Consider the following 23,270-nt stretch of genomic DNA (forward strand, 5'->3'; position numbering starts at 1 on the left):
TGAACCTGCCCGCTTTGACTATCTAGAGATGGTTGTGAAGTTTTTACTTCCACAAAATTTATGCTGTAACCAGTATCATACACAGATGTATTAAGACACCTGGATATGGCATTGACAGCAGGGCCCCATTCATTCCTATGAGAGTTTCTCAGTGGTGCATGAAGCTAAAATTGCTAAACTGCTGCAAATAAAATTACCCGGACAATCGGCACTGCTTCCTCATTACTGGACCCGTGGAGCTGGTGCACTAGAGACTTAAAGGCGCCAAGTACGCTAAGTGTGACTTAGCATAGCCCAGCAGCCAACTTTTACCGGCTGAGCAGCTGACTTCTGGTTTAGTGCTCTGCTAGCTTGAATGACAGTAAAATTATTTAATCTTGCAGTTCTTTTAGACTTTCTAAATGTTATCAAACTGAATCGATTAAATCTTGATAGTGAAACAAATCATATCGCGGGGGTTGTGATGCTCAAAAAAATGTATCAACCGCTTTATAGACATCTTTCTCTTAATGTAAGTCTATGGGGAAATAGTCTTTTTGGGCCCAATGGCATCATGCAACAAATTGCAGTGCCAGTGTTTAGCCATGACAAAAATTGGCATCAAAGCCTGGCACACTTCCTGGGGGCCTGGCATTGTATCATAGTACTTATTTAAAAGTGTTGAATTGATCTAAAATCTTTGTTAATACCACTTTTTGTTGCCTTCATAGACTGTATAAAATAATGGATGTAGCTAGACCACATCCATTGGTCTTTGGACTGTTATTTTGAAGCCTTAAATTCTGCATTGAGGCCATCTTGGTCTTTGGGAGTCAGAAGTGACTTTAAGTGGATGAGTTGGTCTCTTTTCCCCGTTCACAACTGCGTTCACATTCTCCTCCTCTTCCTCAGACTTTCTTCAACACACATAAATGCCACTATAGTGAGGACTCAATTCATGTTTGTTTACAGTTTTCTCTTACCACTACAGTGGCATAGATTGATAATGCATGCAGACGACATTTTTTTCTTGCATATTGATGTTGGTGGACATACATCGCAGCCTGCAATTCAGAAGGCGTTGTCATTGTACAGTCTGCATACACACTTGATGTTGTATCTAAGTTTGTTAGATCCATGCCGAACAGTGTAGCTTGCACTTAACTTATAGAATTGCTAAAATCTTAATGTCTGTAGGAGGCTTCAGACAAAGAGGACTCAGGATTTTATTTTGAGGCCAATCAAGACCACAGCTGTGGAGATATAACTATATTTTCCGTGCACTGATCTGGTTTTGGTCTTTACTCGGTCTCAACCCCTAAAAGTCTTGGTCTTGTCTCGATACACTCTGATCTTGGTCAGGACTTGGTCTCGGTTTAGGAGGTCTTGCATCCTCCTCATTAAGCTTTCTTGTGCAGGGAAAGAAAAATGCAAAACAACGATCAAATATGTTTATCTGTAAGTGTAAAGTAGTATTTTTTTCTCTCTTTCTCTTTAAGGAGTGTTTAAAACGATAAATTATAGATGGGGAGAGCATCACACTTACAAGGAAGTATGTGTGAATTTTGGATATGGGGTTACAAAGTTGAGATATCACTTTTAAAATATGAAAATTTGACATACTGTAGCGCAGAAGTCAATAGTAATTTAGTACCTAACTTAAAATAGATTTCTTAATTTTAAATTTGGCTACACTTAACACATTACACCAGTGAATGCATTTTAATGATATGCGCTCATTCATAGAGGAGCTAATGTTTTCTGGCACAGTTATGAACCTTTGCTTTGAATCCATCACATCTTGTAACACTCACTGGATGATGCTAAACAAGAAAACATCAAAGTGGCCTTTTCTTTTTGTAAGAAAGCTGTAGCAAGCAGCACTTTTTTTCTGTCTTCATCCTCACTGCTTTCATTTTTTTTTTGTCCAGTCCAATCAAAGTGTCGGGCAGACGGTGATTCCTCTAGAGTTTTGATTAATGGCATCACATTAAATTTTGTGAGCCTGGTAGTAAGAGTGAGAGAAACACAGACATAAGTAGACAGAGAGCAAAGTACAAAAGGAAAGAGACACTCAGTCCTTTTGTATTTCTCTGTAATAACAAGTCTCACTGTCAGTTGTTTCTGAGGAGGATAAACTGTTGTTGACACTGCATCCCTGGAAAGACTCTTACTTCATTTTAGCTCAACACTTCAGTTTAGTTGAAGTCACTGCAGTTTGAATTACTTTCGTGAATTTCAGTTTAGCACCACCACTAAAGTATTGGTAATTTCTCTCTTTCTGACGTGTGACACAATAGCGCCAGCCTGTATTGTGATAAATAACGAATCAGGCAGCGCTTTCTTAGACAATAATGATTGCATAACAATGATAACAATCATTTGCTGTTCCCATTATATGGTAGTTGATCTTGTCCACTTATCCGAGGGTAATGCTTGGACTGCATGCATGTGGCGTGTGTGTCGATGATCCTGTTGTATTGTTTTTTGGTGCCAGTGTTATCAGGTTAGAGGAGCCACACTGGTGACGTAAGCAGCGTTACGGTAGAGAGGTGGACATTTTCAGTTGCTGTTCTTCTTTGAGTTTGCTGCTAACTGCTGCTAGCTGTTTTTTAAATCTCCCAGTGGTGGGTTGCACACAGAAAACATCATCAAAACATCAAACTTGCCAGCTCAAGGATGTGACAGCTCTGACCGCCCATTACACGATCATACCATTAATGCAGAGCAGCGTGGTATTCCCACCTTGAAGGGGCTAGTCCCCCTCTCTCCACAATATAAAGTCTTCTATAAAGCCCACACAGATTTTAGGAGACACTTTCAACAGTTAAAGTTCAAGCTTTTATTCAACACTCACAGAGAAAATTTAAGAATTACACAGAATATTTTTTAAAAGCAGCTCTTGCTCAGCTATTTATCAAGCAACATGCTGTGGAAGGGAAAGTTCTTTTTTTTTTTTGCACTCCCAAGACCTCTCCTCAGGCAAAAACTTTCCAGATATGTCTGTGTTTGGCATAGTTTCCTCCACATTACACTCAGGCTGGTAAGGTGAGATTAAGAAACACGTCATCACAGCTGTTGTCCTCTGACTGTCACCAAATGTTGTTTGTGGCATGTGTGGGCACCTGCCTTGGCACTGTGTGCACTGAAACTGGTGCACATCTGCGTTCACTGATGTGCTTTTTGTGTGTGTGTGTGTGTGTGTGTGTGTGTGTGTGTGTGTGTGTGTGTGTGTGTGTGTGTGTGTGTGTGTGTGTGTGTGTGTGTGTGTGTTTGTGCGCGCGCATACATTGAGGTGAGTGAGTTTGAACACCAGCCAACAAACATTTAATTCTCCCTGATGCTCCACCTTCACAGTCACTCTGTGAAAGCGGCAAACTCTGTATCATTAGCAGAATACATTAGTCTCCCCTTGACAGCTTGCCAGCTAAAACACCAATTAATATTCACATCCCACCCTTAATGGAATCAGGGGAGCCAAAGACGGCGCCATTTTTAGGAAAAATGAACTGCTGTCCAGATACTATCAGGCCAAAGGGCACATAAAACACAGATACAAGCACACACATGCATACACAGAAGCACACACACACACACACACCTAGAGTTGCACTCAAATAGAAATATGTGTGTCTGTTTAGATGACTAAAGGTGTGTGGGTGAGAAATCCAAATAGAAAATAGGCTTATGTGTTGTGAAATTGAATTTTAATTGACAGTAGAGCTCAAGAGATTAATCTGATTTCTGATCTGATTTTACTTGCGTGTCTCATTTTAACGGTGGATACAATACCTTACTCAATGGATATCTTATTAAAGTCCCAAGATTCAATTTCCCCAGTGCCAGGGCAACCAACATGGAGTTGCAGTCGGGCTGAAAAGGATCGACTCCTCTATTTATTTTAGATGAGCTTTTGTGTAGATGATGGCTATTGTGTGCGTAGATGAGAGGTGACGGAGATGTAGTGTTGGTCAGGTTGTCCTTTCCCATCCGCTCTTTAAAATGTGTTTTCCTGGATGCTGTGTAAATGGGTTTACGCTTTCCTCGCCCTCCCACTCAGCAGATCTCCCAAACGTACACCTTCCTCCCTGCATGACGCTCCAATATTTCTCTGTCTGCTGGGCCTCCACCTGTCTGTGTGCAGCACGTCTTTGTGCGTGTGAACTTTTACTGCATGAGCCTTATGAGTGTGTGTTTAGTGTTGCTGCACATGCCGCCCTGCATGACTGGCTCACATTTATATCTTGATTTTGTGTGATTTATCTAGCCTTCAGCCTGTGTCTGTAAGTGTACATATATGTAGGTACTATTACTTACATGTCCATGCATGTGTGCATTTGTGCGTTGGTTATTTAGTAGACCCACCAAGCTGGCCATGCACCCCTTAAGGCTTCCCAGGCTCTTATACTTGTGTGTGTGTGTGTATGTGTGTGTGCATGCACGTCTGTAGCCCCATCACATGGATTGACAAGGTGGTTTGTTATATGTCTGTTGCACACTGACTGTGCGTGCGACTGTCCTGTATGTAGTAATTTGTTGGGCAAGATATTTGCTGGATACAAATGTGTGTTCATTAATGATGTTTACTGGAACACTGTTGCACCAGAAGTATCGATCTGAGACGGGCTGTCCGTGTGCGTGTGTTTGTGTTTGTAGCAGTGACTATTGATCTCCACCACTCCCAATAGTGTTTATTCCTACAGCAAGTCTGTCAAAAGCCAAGTGTAAGTAATCCCTCTTCCCCTCTTCCCCATTTCTCTGCCTCTTTTTCCCCTCTTGCACTATTTGTCTCACTCAGTTGGATTCAAACATTCTTTTAAGTTATTGTATTCATGTTTTCTTCAGTCTCTTGCTTTTATTTTAATACTCTCAGCATTGTTTGTCCTCTTTTATTTTGCTCATTTATTTTCTTTGATATGCTTTATTGCAGCTCAGACTAAAACAAAAAGTATGAGAGTGAATATTTGGTTGGGTAGCTGTCTGTATTTGTGTACGGCCAACCCTTCTGCACTGCAGAATACGAGCATATTGTAGCATCAAATTACACTTGCTGCACTGTAACTAAATTCCAGATAATGTCTTTTTATTTTACCATTGAGTGGAGTCCTATTCGCTGTGTGTAGTGGTTTGTGTTTGAAGCTACGGGGCTCAGTCTCTCTCTCTCTAATTGCTTTTGACTTGCAGCTTTTCAAACACATTACCATGACAAGGCACACTCTGAATCCAAACTGTAATACATTAATTGTTTGTGCTTTCATCTGTCACACAGCAACTCTGACAAAGACACATACACGCACGTACACGCAATCTTTAATGCTGCCTAATAGCCACCCACATGCCAGCCAGTGCTGTGACAATACTTCAATTCTTTTTAATGTTTAATGGTTTTTGTCTTGCTTCCATAAAGCCGAAGCTCACACTGCTCCGTTTAAACAAAAAACACTGCAGTGTGAGACAGGTAATGTTGATCTGCGCTCTTTTGGTAGGCAGTGTCAAAAAGATGGCGACGTTCATGCCAGTCAATACTGTACCGCCTTCACCCTTCATGTGAGTGTGACATCGCTCTATGTTTAGACACAGTTTTGGCCACAAGCGCATATTTTAACTGAAGTGATTTCAAGTGATTGCTACAGATTTAGAGAGTGAATACAGAGTGTGTTGTGTTTCCATGGGTTCCAATTACTCGTGTTGGGCGTATTATTTATTTAAATGCAATGAATCATTCATAACATGTTACTCATTATAGTAATTAGTTTATTAATGACTTCACAGCAAATGTAAGTAGTTACATTTCTTGTTGCATTACTTTCACTACTCGGTACAGGTACATTTAAATAAATCCAAAGCCCCCATGGCCACTCATTGCATCTATTGTATTTAAGATTTGTTGAGACTTTTGGTTTAACTAGCAGCCAGCCTGTAAAGTTTGGAGGTATTTACTGCCATCAGCAGCTACTGTACCTGCAGCGTGTGTCCTGATGTGCTTACAGTGAAGCTTGCAGGGTTCATACACACTCCAGCTGAGCAAAACAAAGGTCATTTTTTATGTAAATTAGACAATATTTCCATCTCCTCTCTTAGTAGAGGCTAACTGCCTCCCCATTACCTTCCAGCGCTAAGCTCACACTAGAACTTGTTTCTTTTGTGAGCAAAGGGTTAACACATTAATAAACACTCAGTCAAACCAGCAAAATATCAAAATACAGTGCAGTCATCAGAGTAAAATGTTGGCATTGTAAGTTTCTGCAAATCATGTTACATTTATATATTTCATACATGTGATTCAGATTATATGTTTATGAGCAGAGATTATAATAAGGATGTTGAGGGGACAGTGGACAGTGGACAGTGTTACCTCATAGCGAGACAGCTGCTAAGTTGCAGACGGCAGCAGACCATTGTTCAAATGGATTTGGACTTACACTTCTACAACCTTGTCTAGTCTTCAAAGCACTTTCACATTACAGAGACACATTTATTTACACACACATTCACACACTGGTCACTAAGGCTCCTGTGCATGGTGCCACCTGCTACTCAGTTCAGACATTCACTTATACTCACAGTTTAGGATTCAGTGTCTTGCTCAGGGATACTCCGACATGAAGACAGTGATTGAATCGCAGATCAGCCAAATCAGGTATTTTAAGCCAAACTATGATATCTTTCACACTATAACCACTTTTTTTGTGCCTAAACCTAACCACATTTTAACCACAGCATTGTCACAAGTCAAGTCAGTTGTAGAATCAGCTAAAATGCAATTAAATGAGGTTTTTTTTTTATAAAAACAAGGAATTTTAACAATTCAGGCTATGATTTATCACAGACTGATAGATAGATTGTACCTGCAGGTGTTTAGATGGTAAACTGCTGTAAAACATCCTTAAAATATCACATCATCCATCTTTGGTGTAATGTTTAGTGAAGGGAGCAATTTACCTGTTAATACACAACGTGCTCCCTCCACTGTAATACAGAACAGTGTAATTTAAGATAAACCATAATTAGTAATTTAGCTTATCAGTCCCAAACACTAGCTTCCTGTCTGAATGTGGTAGTGAGGTCCAGGAAAGCCGTCATTGAGAGTCCTGTGGAGCTCAGCAGGCAGACAATGCAACCAAAGCAGCTGGGATGGAGAGTTTTTATTTCCCACCAGCCACCCTTAGTAAAATGTATGCACTCGTGATGAATGGTGGGATAGTCGAATGGATTCCACAGGATTGGAGGGGAGAAGAGCAGTGGGAAGGGGCAACGGTTGAGAAGAGAGGTGAGATAGTAATAATAAGATTGGAAAAGAAAAGGGAGGGGAGAGATGGAGGGCAGCATGGGTGTTATAAGGGAGGAAAGAGGTTGTTCAGGGTTGAGCAGTGAAGCAGAGAAGCTGTTGCACACTGAGGCTGAATTGTGTGTGTGTGTGTGTGTGCGTGTGTCTGTGGGTGTGGGTGTGTTTGCGAGTAAGCGTCTGTATGAGATGATGAGTTTTCAACCCTAGAACTCAAGGAGCCAAGCGTCCTCTCACCGCCTCAAAGTCACTTTCCCTCCTCCTTTCCCTCCTTTTTACACCCATCTCCCCATCAGCCCAAAGTCACTCGCTCCCCTCCGCTCCTCTCAGACACACTCTCTCTCCCTCTCGTCAGGGGGTCCAGTCAGCTCTGGCATTAAGATTCAGACCACAACTCCCAGCCATTGAACAGAAGAGTATGACGTGGTTAGACATGCCTCTTTTCTTGACTGTGGTCTTTCCCCCTCGCCTTTGTTCTCACAGTGTATCCCTCCAAAGATCTCAGTTAAACCATGCTGAAATCCCACCATGTGTTTGTTTTATTAGACTCTGCGCAGCACTTCATGCGCCAAAAGTATGTTGACACACATGTTTATGTGTGTGCATCAGTGTTGGGCTCAAAAAATTTAATTATTACTCATTATATTTCTGAAAAGTAATACTATTACTTTACCCCCTGCCAAGTGCAATTCGTTACACTGCTCATTATATTACATTTACACCCCAAAAAAAATGTAATTAGGTCCTTTCTCCTCAAATTTCAGATTCAGGGTAATTGCTCTATGCACAACTAAGACTGGATAGCTTGGTAGCTTGTTAGCTACTTTACTTATTACTGGGAAAAGTATTTTTTTACTGTAACAAATTACTTCTCAACACTGGTGTGCATGTGATCTGACTGGGCTTTCTGCAGTAGTTGTTGTCCCCAGTGTTACAGTGTATAGACATACACCAGTTACAACCAACTGCCCCCACGGTTGATTTGCTATTTTTTAATGTAAATGAAACCTATTTAGTTCATGTTTGCATATCAGCACAAGTGTTATTATATTATTGTTATCTTATTGTTAATGTTTACTGCCGTTATTCTGCTGATATCTGGTGCTAACCAAGAAAAAGAGTTGCTGTTGTCATGTTATAGCCTTATATACGTTATATTATTATATATTCTGTTATATTTATCTTTCAATGAAAATTGTAGATTGTATGTCCTGAATGTGAAATATTCCTCTTGGTATCAAACATGGTATCAAACATAGATAATTTTCAATGTATTGTATCAAAGTTAGAAATTCCAGTCAATCAATCAATACAATCACTGCTCACGTTCATCAAATAAAAAGACCATATAATTATAAACTGAAAGTGTTTTTGCTCCGTACAGCAGCAGCAGATGCATGCTACAAGATTGACTTCGACCTGAATGTTGAGGAGAGAAGAAAGTAGTCGTCCTCGGTCAGAGAGCACACCCCATGAGAGAAGGGGGAAATAAAGAGGAGGAGGGAGCTGCAGCCCAGAAGAAACTAAAACTTTACTAAGTTTATTCAAAAGAAAAGCAGGCTGCTGCCACAGCCACCCCAGCTGTTCCTGTTCTGTTTTGTTCAATATAAGAGGAAGATCCAGAGATCTAACACTATAAAGATCAAAGTAAGTGCTCTACAGATATTGAGCGTCATTGACGAATATCGTTTCTTGTAAAATGTCCAGTGCAATTGGTAACGCCGGTGTTGTCACAAGTTTAATAACCGGTGGGAAAATTTCCTCACCGTGGCATCCCTAGATCTAACACACATGTGGGTTGTCTCTACTCCTCTCTTTTCTGTGCCGGCCTTGGGATTGCACCTCATTTCTAAATTTATCCTCAAAGTGTGCCACCTCTCCTGTGAGTGGCTGCTGGGATTCTGTAGTTAGGGGGGGAGGAAAGGCAAGGGGTGAAGAGGGGTGTAGAGATTGGTGAGAAGAGGGGAGAGAGGCGGAAGTGGGGTGGGGGGCGATAATCGGGGAGGAGGGAGGAGAGGAGCGGTGAATGAGGGAGGGGGTTTGTGGTGCGTGTATGTGGGACACAGCAGCTCACATCCTTTTCTCTGCTTTCTTCCTCTTTTTTATCTCTTCTGCCATCATCCCATCTCTGTCCCCAGGCTGCTGGGTTTATTTGGGGGAGATTAGCATTGTGAATGTGTGTGTTTGTGTGCATATGTCTTGTGTTTAAGCAGCATTTGCACTGAAGTTTCAGCTCGCATGGGCCGTCATTTGCATATCTGCATGGAAACATATATATTATACTGAACTGTGTTATTGTGCTGTGTTTACGTCACAGTTTCATACAGAATAGACGCTGGAGGTCCCTATGCAGTGGATCATTTTAGCTATTGCACATTAAGGATTACACCTGCAAATACTGCGCACTGTGTCTAAAAATGTGTGTGTTTCGGGGGCTGATAAAGATATAACTCTATGTATCCACTTGTGGATACCCATGAATAGAAAATCAATATCGTCAGCAGGATTAATTACTGGGCACACAGCACGTGTAAGCTTCAGTGTGTACATACCACTGGTGTGCACACACATGACATTTGCTCACCTTGTACAATATTAGTGGGAGAATCTCGAGCTGTGGTGTTATAGTCTGCCTGGTGCCATTTCACGTCTTCATTGACGTTAAACAATAGCTGTTATGTTGAGGGAATATGTGGCTCTGTATGTGTCACTGTGTGTGTGTGTCTGTGTGCGCACACATGTGTGTGTGTGTGTGTGTGTGTGTATTGTCTACGATAGCTGCTATGTGTGGTTAATCTCTCTCTGACAATAGCCTCCCTGAGCTGCCAGCTCTCAGGCCCACAGGCCTGGAGTGAAGCCTGGGGAGCGGGGTTGGAAGTCACCCAGCCAGGACTCAAGGGACTGGGCTTGGACTGCCTCCAACTCTCCCTGTGTGGGGATGATTGAGGGGGTTGCAAGGACACTACTGCTCCGCAAAGAGGAGGCTAAGAGAGGAGGATAGGAGAGGGGAGATGATGAAAGGAAAGAACAGATGGAAATGAATAGGAAGGGCAGGGAATGAGCAGAGTAGGGGAGAGTGGATAGGCTGACATCTTGTTATGGCTGCTAAAAGCAGTATTCCCCATGCTGTTAGTGGTGCAACTGAGAGAAAACAATAATCTCCCATCTGTTTATTTCTTTGGGAATTCTTTGTCAGAAGTCCCTGCAGTGAGCTCTGTTACACCAAAAGGGTACTGAAATGTCTCTCAGCTGCAGTTGATGCTGCAACTAAATCTGTGTCAAGATAGGTCGGTTTTAGTTCTACAGCCACATATTTTCTCAGTAGGCCTCAGCAACGGTTCTGACTCTGCCCAAGACTCACAAAAACCTCCCAAAACCCTTCAAATGGAAACAGAAAACACCAGGAGAATAAATTCAGAGATTGACAGTCCTGCATGTGTGATAACAAGATGGTGTATGCCAGGGACACTCAGCTTGCTTTGCATGGGGCCCACTTTTACAAAAAGACAGGAGGCCAGAGGCCAGTCGCAGCGGCCCCATACATGTTTCTACGATTTAGGACATTTCTCGGATTTAAGGACATTTTTAGAATTTTAAGATTTGTAGGATTTTAGGACATTTGTAGTATTTTGGGATGTTTCAATAATTTTAGGACATTTCTAGGATTTTAGGATGTTTCTCTGTTTTTAGGACATTTCCCTGATTTTAGGAAGTTTCTTGGATTTCAGGACTTGGCTAGGATTTGAGGATATTTTTCAGATTTTAGGGCATTTCTTAGATTTGAGGGTGTTTCAAGATTTCAGAACATTTTGAGGATTTTAGGTTGTGTCGGGATTTCAGAACATTTCAAGGATTTTAGGATGTTTCTTAGCTGTTGGGACATTAGCAGCTGAACTAGGACCTCTGTCTTATGGGGTGTGCAGGATCCTCGACTGGGTTTTAGAAAAAATATATAAACAAGCTCTATTCTGATGCTGTTTTATGCACTTTTGGACCTTCTATAAGCCTACTACAGGTACAAAAACAATTCTCAGCATGAATCACTATATTTCTATTGTGAATTAGAAAATAGTTGGGAGGCCACCCGGCACATTATTGGGGGCCAGATTTGGCCTGCAGGCCGTAAGTTGAATAACACTGGTGTGCGCTTTGGTTAAGGTAGATGTTTCATTGGACTCTGTCATCATGTGAAATGATGTCTGCTGCCTGTTGAAATACCTTTAGAGCATAATAGCTTGATTTTACGCAGATGAAGTAATTAACAGTTCTTTAAATCTTACATGCAATGAATTGTCACATTTGGTTGGTCTTTCTGGCATGGACATCTGCTATGAATGTAGATCGGACGTGGACTATTAGTTATAGTGATTTACTGTAACTCTACTCACCGTGGCAGCGTGAAGGTGAGAACTTTAAATGGCAACAAAACCTAATTTGTAAATGTATTCACCCAGTTTCAAATGGGCTTAATTGCCTCAATTAAATAACCCTCTTGACACCGAATGTAAAGATACAGATGGTGCAGTTTCAGTGAGTTTCTTTTCTCTAATTTCCCCACTGACACAGCAATCTTAGGAAGAAAGAACACATTCAGAGTTCACCATCTGTATCTTTACGCGCAGCGGTGAGAGGGTGATAATTTATATTTTCTTTGAAACCTCGGAGACTGTGCTAAATCCCATCTTAAATGAATCACTCGAGTCTACTTCAGTCACAATTGAGTCTACGCTACATCTGAAATTCTAACAGACACTAATTAGAAAGACCTCATATCTGTCCAAGTAAGAGGCAGATTTGGAGCATTTTTTAATGAAAAGAGTGTCATCGTCATCTTCAGGGAACTGGATATGTGATGTCATGTGTCCGCTCATGTACTCATGGGTTGTTGTCATGGGGTGTGCTTCTGTTCAGTATATTTTCATGCTAAAGCGTGTTCTGTAACTTGGAGATGAACTCTACCTGCAGTATTTACTTTTCTGCAGCTTCAGCCAGTGCAGCAACTCCAGGGGATCAGTTTAACGTTTGGGTTAGGCAGGCGGTCTGATAGGAATGTCCTGAACTGATTCAAACGATTGGTAGTTTGGTCAGAAATAATTCATGAGTATAAAGCCTAGTCCAGATGTACACAGGTATGTTTAAAAATATAGCATTTTTAATTGTTTTTGGCCTTTTATCCACAATGAAAACTGCTTTTAGGTCAATAAAAAACAACCTTTTGTAAAACTTTGTTCGATGTTGACATGCAGACAGAGAAAACAGAGCTTTTGGCTGGTAACAGCAAAATGTATACACCGTCAACTCATTTTAACTGCTTGTACGAACAGCAATACTCGTTTTCAAAAATGCCAGTGGACATGTGGACAAGGCCTAAATTCATAGGGACAGAGAGCTGTGGACAGACAACATTGTCTGATACACATAAAGCCACCAGCTGATACAATATTTATACATACAGGGAGAAAGTCACGACTGGTCCTTGGCCGTTAGTTTTGAGGGACAGATATGACTCACCTTCTTCAAACACTATCTATAACTTATGGTTGGTTTTTGCTAGTTTGGTGCAAAAATAAAACTTTATATTTGTTTCTGCAGTTCACCCCTGTTGCTGTTAAAGCCTCCACTTGCCTGAAGTCCTTTTGTTGCCTGATTAGACCTCTTCTCACGGCTGTGTGAGCGTTATACAAACTGGGCTTGGTTGACATGTCCCACTTTAAGTTTTCTTCCACATTTACACTCTTATTTGTGTTTATATAAAGGTGCAGTAGGACCAAAATTATACCACTTTTTATCAAACACTTAAATGTCATTATCCCCTTATACTTACTAGATTTTTCTGATGCTTTATTTCCACATGCAGTCAAACTGTTTTTACTGTACAATGTACCATCTGTAGCATCTGCTCCATAAACAAACCAGGACCACAAACACCAGTATTCACAGCTACGGCAGATAAACTGCTGAATAATTCATTTTAACTTGATATCAATTCATGAAGCCTGATCATCTAATTCAGTGAATACTGAGGACAGATTTGCCCCCGAAGCACCTTAAAGTATAAATGCTTCACAAATGAAAAATGTCAGATACTTACAATTAAAATTGGAAATATATTAATAAACAATGTTTATTTTGCTGAACAGAACACATTGCTTTGTAGATCACAGACAAAAATCCCCAGAGAGAAAGATGAAAATAAACAACACATACTGTACTTTTTTTATTGTTCTGAATAAAATAACAGCTACAGACAGGGAATTACATCCTCGTGTATTTTTGTGAGTAGCTGATGTGAGTGGAGTGTTATGGCCTTGTAGATGATCTAAATTTGCATCGCTCAAAAACATGACTTTAGTTAAATATGATCAAGACAAATGTCTGCCTTCACCTCGACTGACTTATTGGTGATGAAATGGGATGGTTTCTGGGTCGTCCTGGTGCTTTGATAACACCAACCAAACAGCATGAGTGAAGTTCCTGAGACCCTAATTATTCTTACTAAGACCAGATCTCACCAGCAGTGAGCCTGAGTGCATAGTTAAGAAATACTTATCCCCAAATGATCATTTGTATGTCCCCGTTTTTGTGATATGCCTCCTTAGTGAATATTCTTCATGAATTCAAGTTAGAGGGGACCACTTTAAAAAAAAAAAATCAAAACTAGTGTTGTAAATCACTAATTTCATAACGATAAGATACTCTATCAATTATTTTGGATTTCAAATAAAGGTGCATCCTAAAGATGATGTTAAAAATATATGTTTTCACTTGATATTGATTAAATTGCATCGTTGATCATTGAATTGATATATCGATCCAGGTTGATGGATCCTTACAACCCTAATCAAAACATCTGTTACAAAATGGGAAAAAAGTCTCATTAATCCAGTCATACAGTATGCTCAGTACTTCTGAAGCACATTGATTTTCACTGACATAGTTTTGCTGTTATGCTGAATGCTCTCTGATTTTTGGGTTCTTTGTTCACAGTGGAGGCATGCAAGAAGTTTTCTTCACTAATTCAAGACTGAAGACTAAGACTGGGTGAGTAATTGAGATACCAATGATCCTTTGGGGTGTGAACTATTCCTTTAATGTGTGTGTGTGTGTGTGTGTGTGTGTGTTAGTGTGTGTATGTGTCTGTCCTGTGAGACCATTAAATACATCATGAAATGAGGACGGAGAATTATTTTTCACTATTTGACTGATTCGCTCCGTTTCGTTAATTTTGTATGTTTATATAATGTATGGATACTTGTACATATGCAACTTTACAACAGTTGACTATTTCAAGCCTTAATGTCTTGATGTTATGTCTCCAGCACATTTTTGTGCTCATACACTCACACTCCCTTCTTTACAGACACACAAGGGCATTTATACACGCAGTGCAGAGAGTTTCCATGTGAGAAATGTGTTTTCAATAAGAGCAGGAGCTTAGTGTATTCTGCGTTAAGAGGAGAGCAAAATGAGCAGTTTTTCTCCAAGGAAATATCTAGAAAGAGATTGGACAGCTACAGCAGTATCACAGATAGTACATGGTAAATGAGCTTAGACTGTGATAGTCAACAGGGAGATAACTATCTCTCTCTCTCTCTCTTGCTTCCATGCTTTTTTCACTTTTTTTCTCAGCTCCCATTTATTCCATTTTCCAATATGCATTTTTACAGTTGCTCTTTCCCTGGTGCCCACTGCTGTTACAACATATCCATCTTGTCATTTTTTCCTATTTAGAGGTGTGCGTGAGAGAGTGAGCGAGCTAAGGAAAGAGAGAGAGAGAGAGGGAGAGGGAGAGGGAGATACAGTATCCTTGTGTATTTAGCTGTGAGTGCATGTGTGAGTGGATCTGTGTGTGTTTGTGGCTGCTACAGTTATGCATGCCTGCGCCTGGGCTGGGCATAAATCATCATTAGAGATGGCAGGTGTGTGTATGTGTGCACGCGCGTATGTGTGTATTTGAGTGTACGTGTATACTAAGACAGACCGACTGCAGCAACTGAGCTCTCCATGCTCAACAGGCTGCCTGATTGTTACAGCTCCAATGCTCTGTTCCACTCCGTTTCCAAGGTTTCCGAGACCTGGGACTGCTGTAAAACACACACACACACACACACACACACACACACACACACACACACACACACACACACTGCACTGTCTCTGAGAATGGGTGACCTTGCACAGTGATGAGAGACCGGTTGATAAACTCTGCTGAGAGAATGTTTACTCCGCCTCCATAAAATGGCTCGCACAAGGCTAGCAGGCAAGTAGCTGTGTGGTGGAGGACCAGCGGTTCACACACAGAAATATGGCCTCTGCAGAGCAGCCATTTTACCATCTGACAGCACAGGAGACAGAAGCTGCATCAATTCTCACTGACTCTGCACCTCTTCGCCTGCATAGAAAAGCATGTATTTCACATTGTAGTCATCTTTCAGTTGGAGTTCCTGCTTTGGGAACTCAGCACTGTTGGAAACTTTTGGGCAAAGCAATACTGTATTTAGCTATTGTGCTAGTAGTTCATTCATTTTTCTGTAATCCCTTATCCTCTAAAGGGAAGCAGGATGGGCTGGAGCCTGTCCCAGCAGACTGGATCATGTCACCAGACTGTTATTGGACTGTCCAAAACGTTCTCATCTCAACTCGTCACACTGTGCTGCTCTGTCAGTGACCTTCTGCATGTACTTATGATGTTTTAGGTATCCTTCTGCGTCAGCTGTGGACGCCCTGGGATGCCGTGTCAGTGATGTCAACGAGTGCACATGGTGGGATGACATCATGGTCATTATGCGGACTGTAGCGATGGTTAGTATAGGCAACAAAGTCAGAGACGGTTAGGTTTAGGCAAAAGAGGCACATGGTAAGGTATAGAAAAAAACACACACATCCACACAGGAAGCAAACTCCAGACTCCTGCACAAAAGTCTGTTGTTTAGGGAACCCATCCATCTTCCCACCCGCCCGTCCTATAAGTGCTCTCACGCTCCGTATATTGCAGCTGCCGCCCATGCGCATTGCACATGGATGTGCCCAGTGCCATCCAGCCGCCCGCCAGCTTATATAACAATGCCACCGGTTCTGTCCGAGCGTGTCCTCATCTGCTGCCTTCCAGCCTGCTGATACGATCCACAGAAACATCACCAAATGGAACATGCAAGATTTTGAACTAAAACAGAAGTGTAACTTCCTGTTGTGGGTTAAAAAGGGAGAAATTTAAAGAAACTTAAGGTTTTGATAGGTTGGTTGTGCTCTCTGAAACGCCTTGCCCTAAGCTGACTCATTTGTGTTCGATGATGTTGTTGAATTGATCTTAAGAAGTGGCAAAAAAATGGTCTCACCCACACACTCACTCAGTGATAGATGGGCTCGGCAGAGCAGCAGAGGAGGACATATGGTTAAGAGTTGGCTAGGGATTATTAATGATAATTTCCTGCTGCCCTATAGTTACTGCAATCAGCTGCATTCATCAGGACGCTCACCGAGAGTGAAGGAGAGAGAGAGGGGAACCGTCTCTGTCCTTCTCCTCTCAGTCCCTTTATCTTTTCATCTCAAACTGGATCTCTCTGTCTGATTTGTATGTCAGTCAGTGTCAGATGCTCCCTGCGAGTCCTCTCAGCTTTCTGGCTCAGTATTAATATGCGTTTTGTTATCTGTTTGGATATTTCTCAGCATTCAAAACACTTTGACAATCCCTCTGCTTCTGGCTTCATTCACCTGGCAGGCCTCCAATACTTTGACTGAAGAGTGTGTGTGTGTGTGTGTGGGTGTGTGTGTGTGTGTGTGTGTGCACAACTGTGCCTTTGCCAGTCCCTGTGTTAAGGGAGGTATCACAGCTGACAGTTTCTTTTTCCTTCTTTTCATTTGTATCCCATCATTCATTGTGTGTGTGCGTGTGTGTGTGTGTGTGTGTGTGTGTGTGTGTGTGTGTGTGTTAAAGGAGGCGGTAAAGACTCCTTCAGCAGTTTGATCCACAGATCCACTATCCTGCCTACCTTCTGACCAGCTGGGGTGTGTTTTCTGTGTGTGCGTGTGTATGCGTGTGTGTTGGACGCCAGGCAAAGGAAAATCAATGGTATTAATTTGCGGAGGCAGTGGTGTGAGCTGAGGCAATCTGCTGCACACTGGGAGCCACGCTTTGCTCTGATTTACCACACGCACACACACACACACACACACACACACACACACGAACCACCTCCTCTCCAATTCCACCTCCCCAAATCGCACCTTCCCTCCTTTCTGCTCCTGCTTGGTTTGCATTCAGAGACAATATCAGTTTACAGTTTATGAGGCACACTGGAATGTCATGCCTGGCTTGCTCCCTGCATCTCTCTCTCTCTCACCCCCCCCACACACACACACACACACACACACACTTTCTCCCTCACTAGCTCGCTCACTCTCCTGGTCCAGGTAATTAAAAGGCAGGCTGCTCCATGGTGGTAGGAGGGAGGAGAGGACTGCAGGGAAGGGCAGGGTAGAGTCACCACCACACACCGGCCATGCACTACCTCTGCCAACACACACACACACACACTACACAACCACTGTACAATACAACATGAACCACATTGTCACAGAGGCAGAAGGTTATGTGGCTTTGCAGCAGCAGTGGTGCTGACAGATTAGTCTGCAGTAACCGGCCTGCAATTAGGAAAACCCTCATTTTCTTTCAAAATTACGGTCAATAAATTATATCTCCTAACAGTTTTATTTCAGGGTTTTTATGTCACAATTAATAAACTTGAGTAGATGCACCAGTGCGCCACGCTTAATGAGAGAATGACTCAAACTTGACTCAAAGCACTTCCTGTGACAAGTGACACACTCCACGTACCCCTCACATGCTCCTCTTGAGTACAGCTAATCTACACTATAAAATCTGACAAACTGATCTTTCTTAAAATAATCTTGGAAGTCGATTGCCTTGAAAAGGAAAGTAAATATATTGTCTTAAGTCTACTCGAAATTTATCTGTATTTTCTTAATACCGTGAAGTTGTTGTAACATAAAAATGACAAGTGAGATTACATGGTTCTTTCTAAGTGTTAGCGACTTCAGTAAACAAAGTTGGTCTGACTTAATATGATCATCCCAGAGAGGATTTAGCCAATGAAGACGTTAGGAGATCTGTGATTTCTGTTTTCTTAACATGAAAATGCAAATATGATTCAATAGCTTGCAAAATACAGATATATAGCACATTATACTTGGTTTGCTGAGAAAGATTTAGTTGAACTCATCATTTTTAGGTTGCAACAACTTCACAAAATTAATATAACCAAATTTTAAGTTATTCATAAAAAGTTAACTACACTAATGGTATATTTTCTTACATTTTTCAAGGCAATCAGTTTCCTGGATTGTTTTAAGATTGTTTTTTATCAACTTGTCAGATTTTAGTGTATACTTTTACATCTCTGCATTCAGTTCGCTTTTTTTGTGTGTGTGTTTAATGTTGTCATAGGCAAAGGGAGTGCAGGTACAGCAATTTGTCATGTGCAGGGGAATTAGTTGGCACTAAACCTTGTAACTTGTAGCCCTTTACAGGCTGCAACATATTGGGAATACTGGCAGATGGGCCGGCCCACCTTGTATCACCAGCAATGTTGGAAAAAAAGGAACCTGCCGGCTGCTGCCCACTTGATGTTGGAACAGCCCATCTGATTAGAGGGTATTCGGTTCCAAATTTGTCAGTAGCCTACATGCAGTATACTGCAAGGCAGGTGCAGCGGTACCAGCCATTATCACCTCCCCCCACCTCTTCAAGTGGATCGGTCCATCATGTAATGTCACAGGTCGAGTAGGAGAGGTCAAGCGGGAAATAAATAAAATTGAGACAGAGAGAGCAGAGTAAGTGGAATGATAATACAAATTAGATGGACAAAGAGCTGAAATACAAAGAGTTTGAGCAGAAAAGGTCAGACACAAAAAGAAAATAGATGTTTGAGCAGCAGGCTGATGCCAGCTGAGTAACGTTACAGGCCAAAGACAGAAGATGAGGCTGCTGCCTGCTGCTGAGGATGAGTAACATGACAACTTCTCAACAGGTTATACCGCTTGCGGGTACCACCAAACAAAGATTGCCGGCCTTCTGTAAACCCAGATGAGTCAGATTCATTTCTTATGACGTAGTCTCACTCAAACTGTTGTTAGACAGTTGTCTGACAGCTTAGTTTTACTTATTGATGGTGTGTTGTTGCAGTTGTGATCCTGCTTAGTATGAGAAGAACTGCAAGTTCAGACATTTGGTGCATGTGCTTGGCTAAGGAGCCAATAGTGCGAAGCTACCATCTGTGGGATTATAAAGGAATGCATCTAAATCAGAATCCCAATCCTAATGCTCTGAGGTGTGCCCGATGGAATCATGAGCATTGTCTAGAATGTCAGCGACCGTCTCTGGAGGCCGTGCCGTGGCCTTAACTTGGCATTGACGAACCCGGTGGAATTTAGCCGCAAGTCTCAGCCCTGCCTTTCTCCGCTGAGTCAGTGTGCAGGCCCTCAGTGATGTGGACACCAAGGCACTTGAAGGTCCACCCTGTGCAGAGGGTGCAGTTCCTTTGCTGCTGCTTCCCAAAGTCCACAATCATCTCCTTAGTTTTGCAGAAATTCAATAATAGATTGACAACCATGTGATTGTGATGTACTGTCCAACAAGATTTAAACTTGGTTACAAAATTTACTTTAACAGAGGCAAGGGTACCAAGATAAAATGTACATAAACTGCAGATGCTAGCGTTACTAACAACTGCATTGTTCTAAGTTGTAAATTATAAAGCATTCTATCAAAAATGATTGTCTACAGTAGTCAGGAGGAATTACAGTATAACACTGAGCTCCGTCTCCCTCTGAGCTAAATAAATACAGACAGCCACCTGCCATGAACTCCAAACTGAGTCAATTATGATGTTTTATGAGTTATTAAAACCAACATCATACACATATTTTTCACTATGACAACTAAACCTGCGTTTGATGAACTCAGAGGGCCATTTTTCACTTTTTTTATGATGTTTGATGATCCTTAGTGATGGTTCCAATGAATATGTCTATCATTCAGTATAGAAGTACACATTAGGACAGCACCATGCCTACATTACTCACAGCTATTTATTATGGCAATTAGAAGGCATTTTCAGCTTAGTGGTGGATGTTTGGTACATTTACAACCAAAATGAGCTGCCAATCTCCATTAAAGCATCAGTACTTATCCTGGTATTTCATTCACGTACACTGGCTGTGATAAAACCCCCTTTGTCACAGTTATGAGATTAAACTCACACACATACATACAGTTATGAGATTTAAATACGCTCACAAAACAGGCACGCAGCTCTCTCTCTTCCTCTCTCCATGTGTCCAGCATCACACCAGACATGACTAATCCACTGTAGAGTGTCTTAATCCAATCAGACCTGTTGTCTGCTGAACCGAGACATGGAGGGCCACTGCTCTGATATTATTAAACATGTACGCACAGCACAAACACATTTTCACTCAAAACATTGTATTGTATTGGTATATACTATATATAAAACCTAAAATAATGCTGCAAATTGGATCTTATTTTGTAGCACTTATTTAGGCCATTGCTCCTATCCGTTATGTTTATAAATCTCTGTTTTGCAGGCATGTGCAGAATGTGGCTTGGCATTTGGAGTCCTGTCTCCCATTGAAAATAGATCAAGTTAGACCACGCTGAGTTAACTATTGAGTTATAACTTAAGCAAGACTGTCAAAGTGTTTAACTTTTAAAAGTTCAACATCTAGTGTCCTCAGTTCTGGATGATCACTGAGTGTTACTAAAAGGAAAGGTGATGTCACACAGTGGTCAACATGCTCCTGTCCCAACGTTTTCTAAACGTATTACAGGCATCAAATTCATAATTGTATATTTACCAAGAAAGGAATTAAGTTTATCAGTTTGAACATTAAATATTTTTATTTTGTACTATATTTAATTAAATATAGAAGAACAGATTTGCAAATCATTGCAATGTGTTAAATTTACGTTTTAAAAACATCCTAACATTTTCTTGGAATTGTGTTTGTAGTCTGAGTAGCATTGACCGATCATGTGTGAGCAGCAGGTTAACAGAGAGTAAAAGAGGTGCAATGCATTTGTCATAGTGCAGTTTCAGAACCTGACGCCTGTTGTCTGACAACAATTTAACTTTTTATTAGCTTATGAAATTATTTATATGATTTAATATGCAAATATCTGTTCATGAAGTTTGACTGAAATGACAGGAGTACAGAGTAGGAGGTCCTGGCCCAGATACACTGGAACCCTCAAAATATTGGCCGTTGCCCCCGGAGGCTTAGTGTCATCAAACAGATAGCCTATAGTTTCTGAGATTTTTTAAATTTATTTTGTTTACTTTGGCTCAACAAGTTTATTTACTGATTCCTGTTGCTAAAACCCTGCTAAAAATAACTCCAGTGCTTCAAAGAAAGCCATGAATATTAGAAAATTAAAAAAGAAACAGTATAGTCGGATAACGGCAATCACTTTATTTTATTGTCAGAACCAACAGTAAGTGCACCTTAAATGTGATTATGTTTTATAATCCATGTCGGTTGCACTGTCATTTCCATAATAAATAACAGGTTATGAAACCGAACCTTGCTCTTGAAGCACTGCATTTCGTGCATATCAGCGAACCCTATCAACCCTTTTCCTGGTTGTTTGTATCCTGCTGCTCATCATGACTGACATGCATGGTTGCATGCAGTTTTTTAATTGACTTCGGCTTCTGTTTTAAATAACATAAACAATGCAAAGCTGCCAGGTGGCGGTTATGAGGCGGCAAGTTATTACTCCCACGCTCAGATCTCTCACGTGGTGTTAAGATGCTTTCATTTTTATCTCTCAAGTTCTTTTTTTTATTTATTGGGATTCATAGCTCAACACCCGTCTTTGCTTCTCTCTTCTGTCACTCTCTGTCATGAGGCCAGTCTTCGTCTTTTCTCCCAGCCATCAAAAATACACACAGGCACGGATCTCACCCTGCTGTCACGCAGAATAGAAATACTGCAGGGGAAAAGAAAACTTTGGTGAGATGAACTGGGATGATTTCAGTTGCGTTGACTCGTCATTGACTATTTGTCGTTGTTTGTGGGGATGTGGATTGTCGATGACTGATGTTGGGTTGTAGCTTTTCTCTCTGTCATCTCAGCTAAGGGAAAAAAAAAAATCATTTTTCTGCTCTGCTTTCATCTCGGAGACCTCAGACTCTTGCCTGTTATTGAATAGCTGAGGAGTCATTTTCTAGTCCTTGTGTCAGGAAGAAGAAACTTGCGCAAGACAAATGGTCCAATTCTACTTTAACAGGCCCATTCATATTGTAATAGAGGGCTGGAACAAAGAAAGGAGAGAGCTGGGACATTAGGAATGGCACAGTCAGCCTTACTCACTGTGTTTGACTCTGCGTGAATGTGTATGTGTGTGTGTGTGTGTTTGTGTGTGTGTGTGTGCGTGTGCGTGTGTGTGTGAGTGAGGGAGGGAAAGGCAGAGGGGCAGAGAGAGAGAGAGGTTTTTCTCTTTAATTCTCTCTGTTGGAGATGTACTACCTCAGGGATATTCTGCCATCTGATCCATTTTAGTCGTGTGGCAAACAGCCAGGGCATCTTTTCAATTACAGAGAAATGGATAGTGTGTGTGTGTCCATGGGAGTGTGCACGCACGGGTCTGGGAGTGTGTGTGTGAGTACAGAGGGAAAGACAAAGACACAGCAAGGCAGAGAGAGAGAGAGAGAGGAAGGGAGAGCAGGAAAAAGAAGAAATATTGAGAGGGAGCATAGTGTGAGACAGCCAAGGTGCAAGCCAAAGGGGGGGCTGTATTCCCCCCATTGCTGGCTTAAGACTCGTCAAGAGGAGAGTGTCCAAGAGCAAGATGAGAGGGGAAGTGGGATTGACGAGAGAGGGAGCTGGAATAAGACGGCTTTGCCATGGAGGGAGAAAATACTGCTCCCCCTCTGTCTTTAAGCCGAGCAATAATTTAAAGCCT

The 23,270-nt window shown here is 41.5% G+C and overlaps 1 protein-coding gene across 1 annotated transcript in view; it reads left to right on the top strand.

The window, feature by feature from the left end:
- Positions 1-23,270, top strand: part of dab1a (DAB adaptor protein 1a) — a 297,375-nt gene that overhangs the window by 64,997 nt on the left and 209,108 nt on the right. Inside the window, 1 exon segment of the mRNA XM_042484070.2 lies at positions 14,252-14,305. The gene's annotated coding sequence lies outside the window, so the exon portion shown is untranslated.

This window comes from Plectropomus leopardus, chromosome 5 (assembly GCF_026936395.1).
Source record: "Plectropomus leopardus strain MGB_pleo_1.0 chromosome 5, ASM2693639v1, whole genome shotgun sequence".
Classification (NCBI taxonomy): Eukaryota; Metazoa; Chordata; class Actinopteri; order Perciformes; family Serranidae; genus Plectropomus; species Plectropomus leopardus.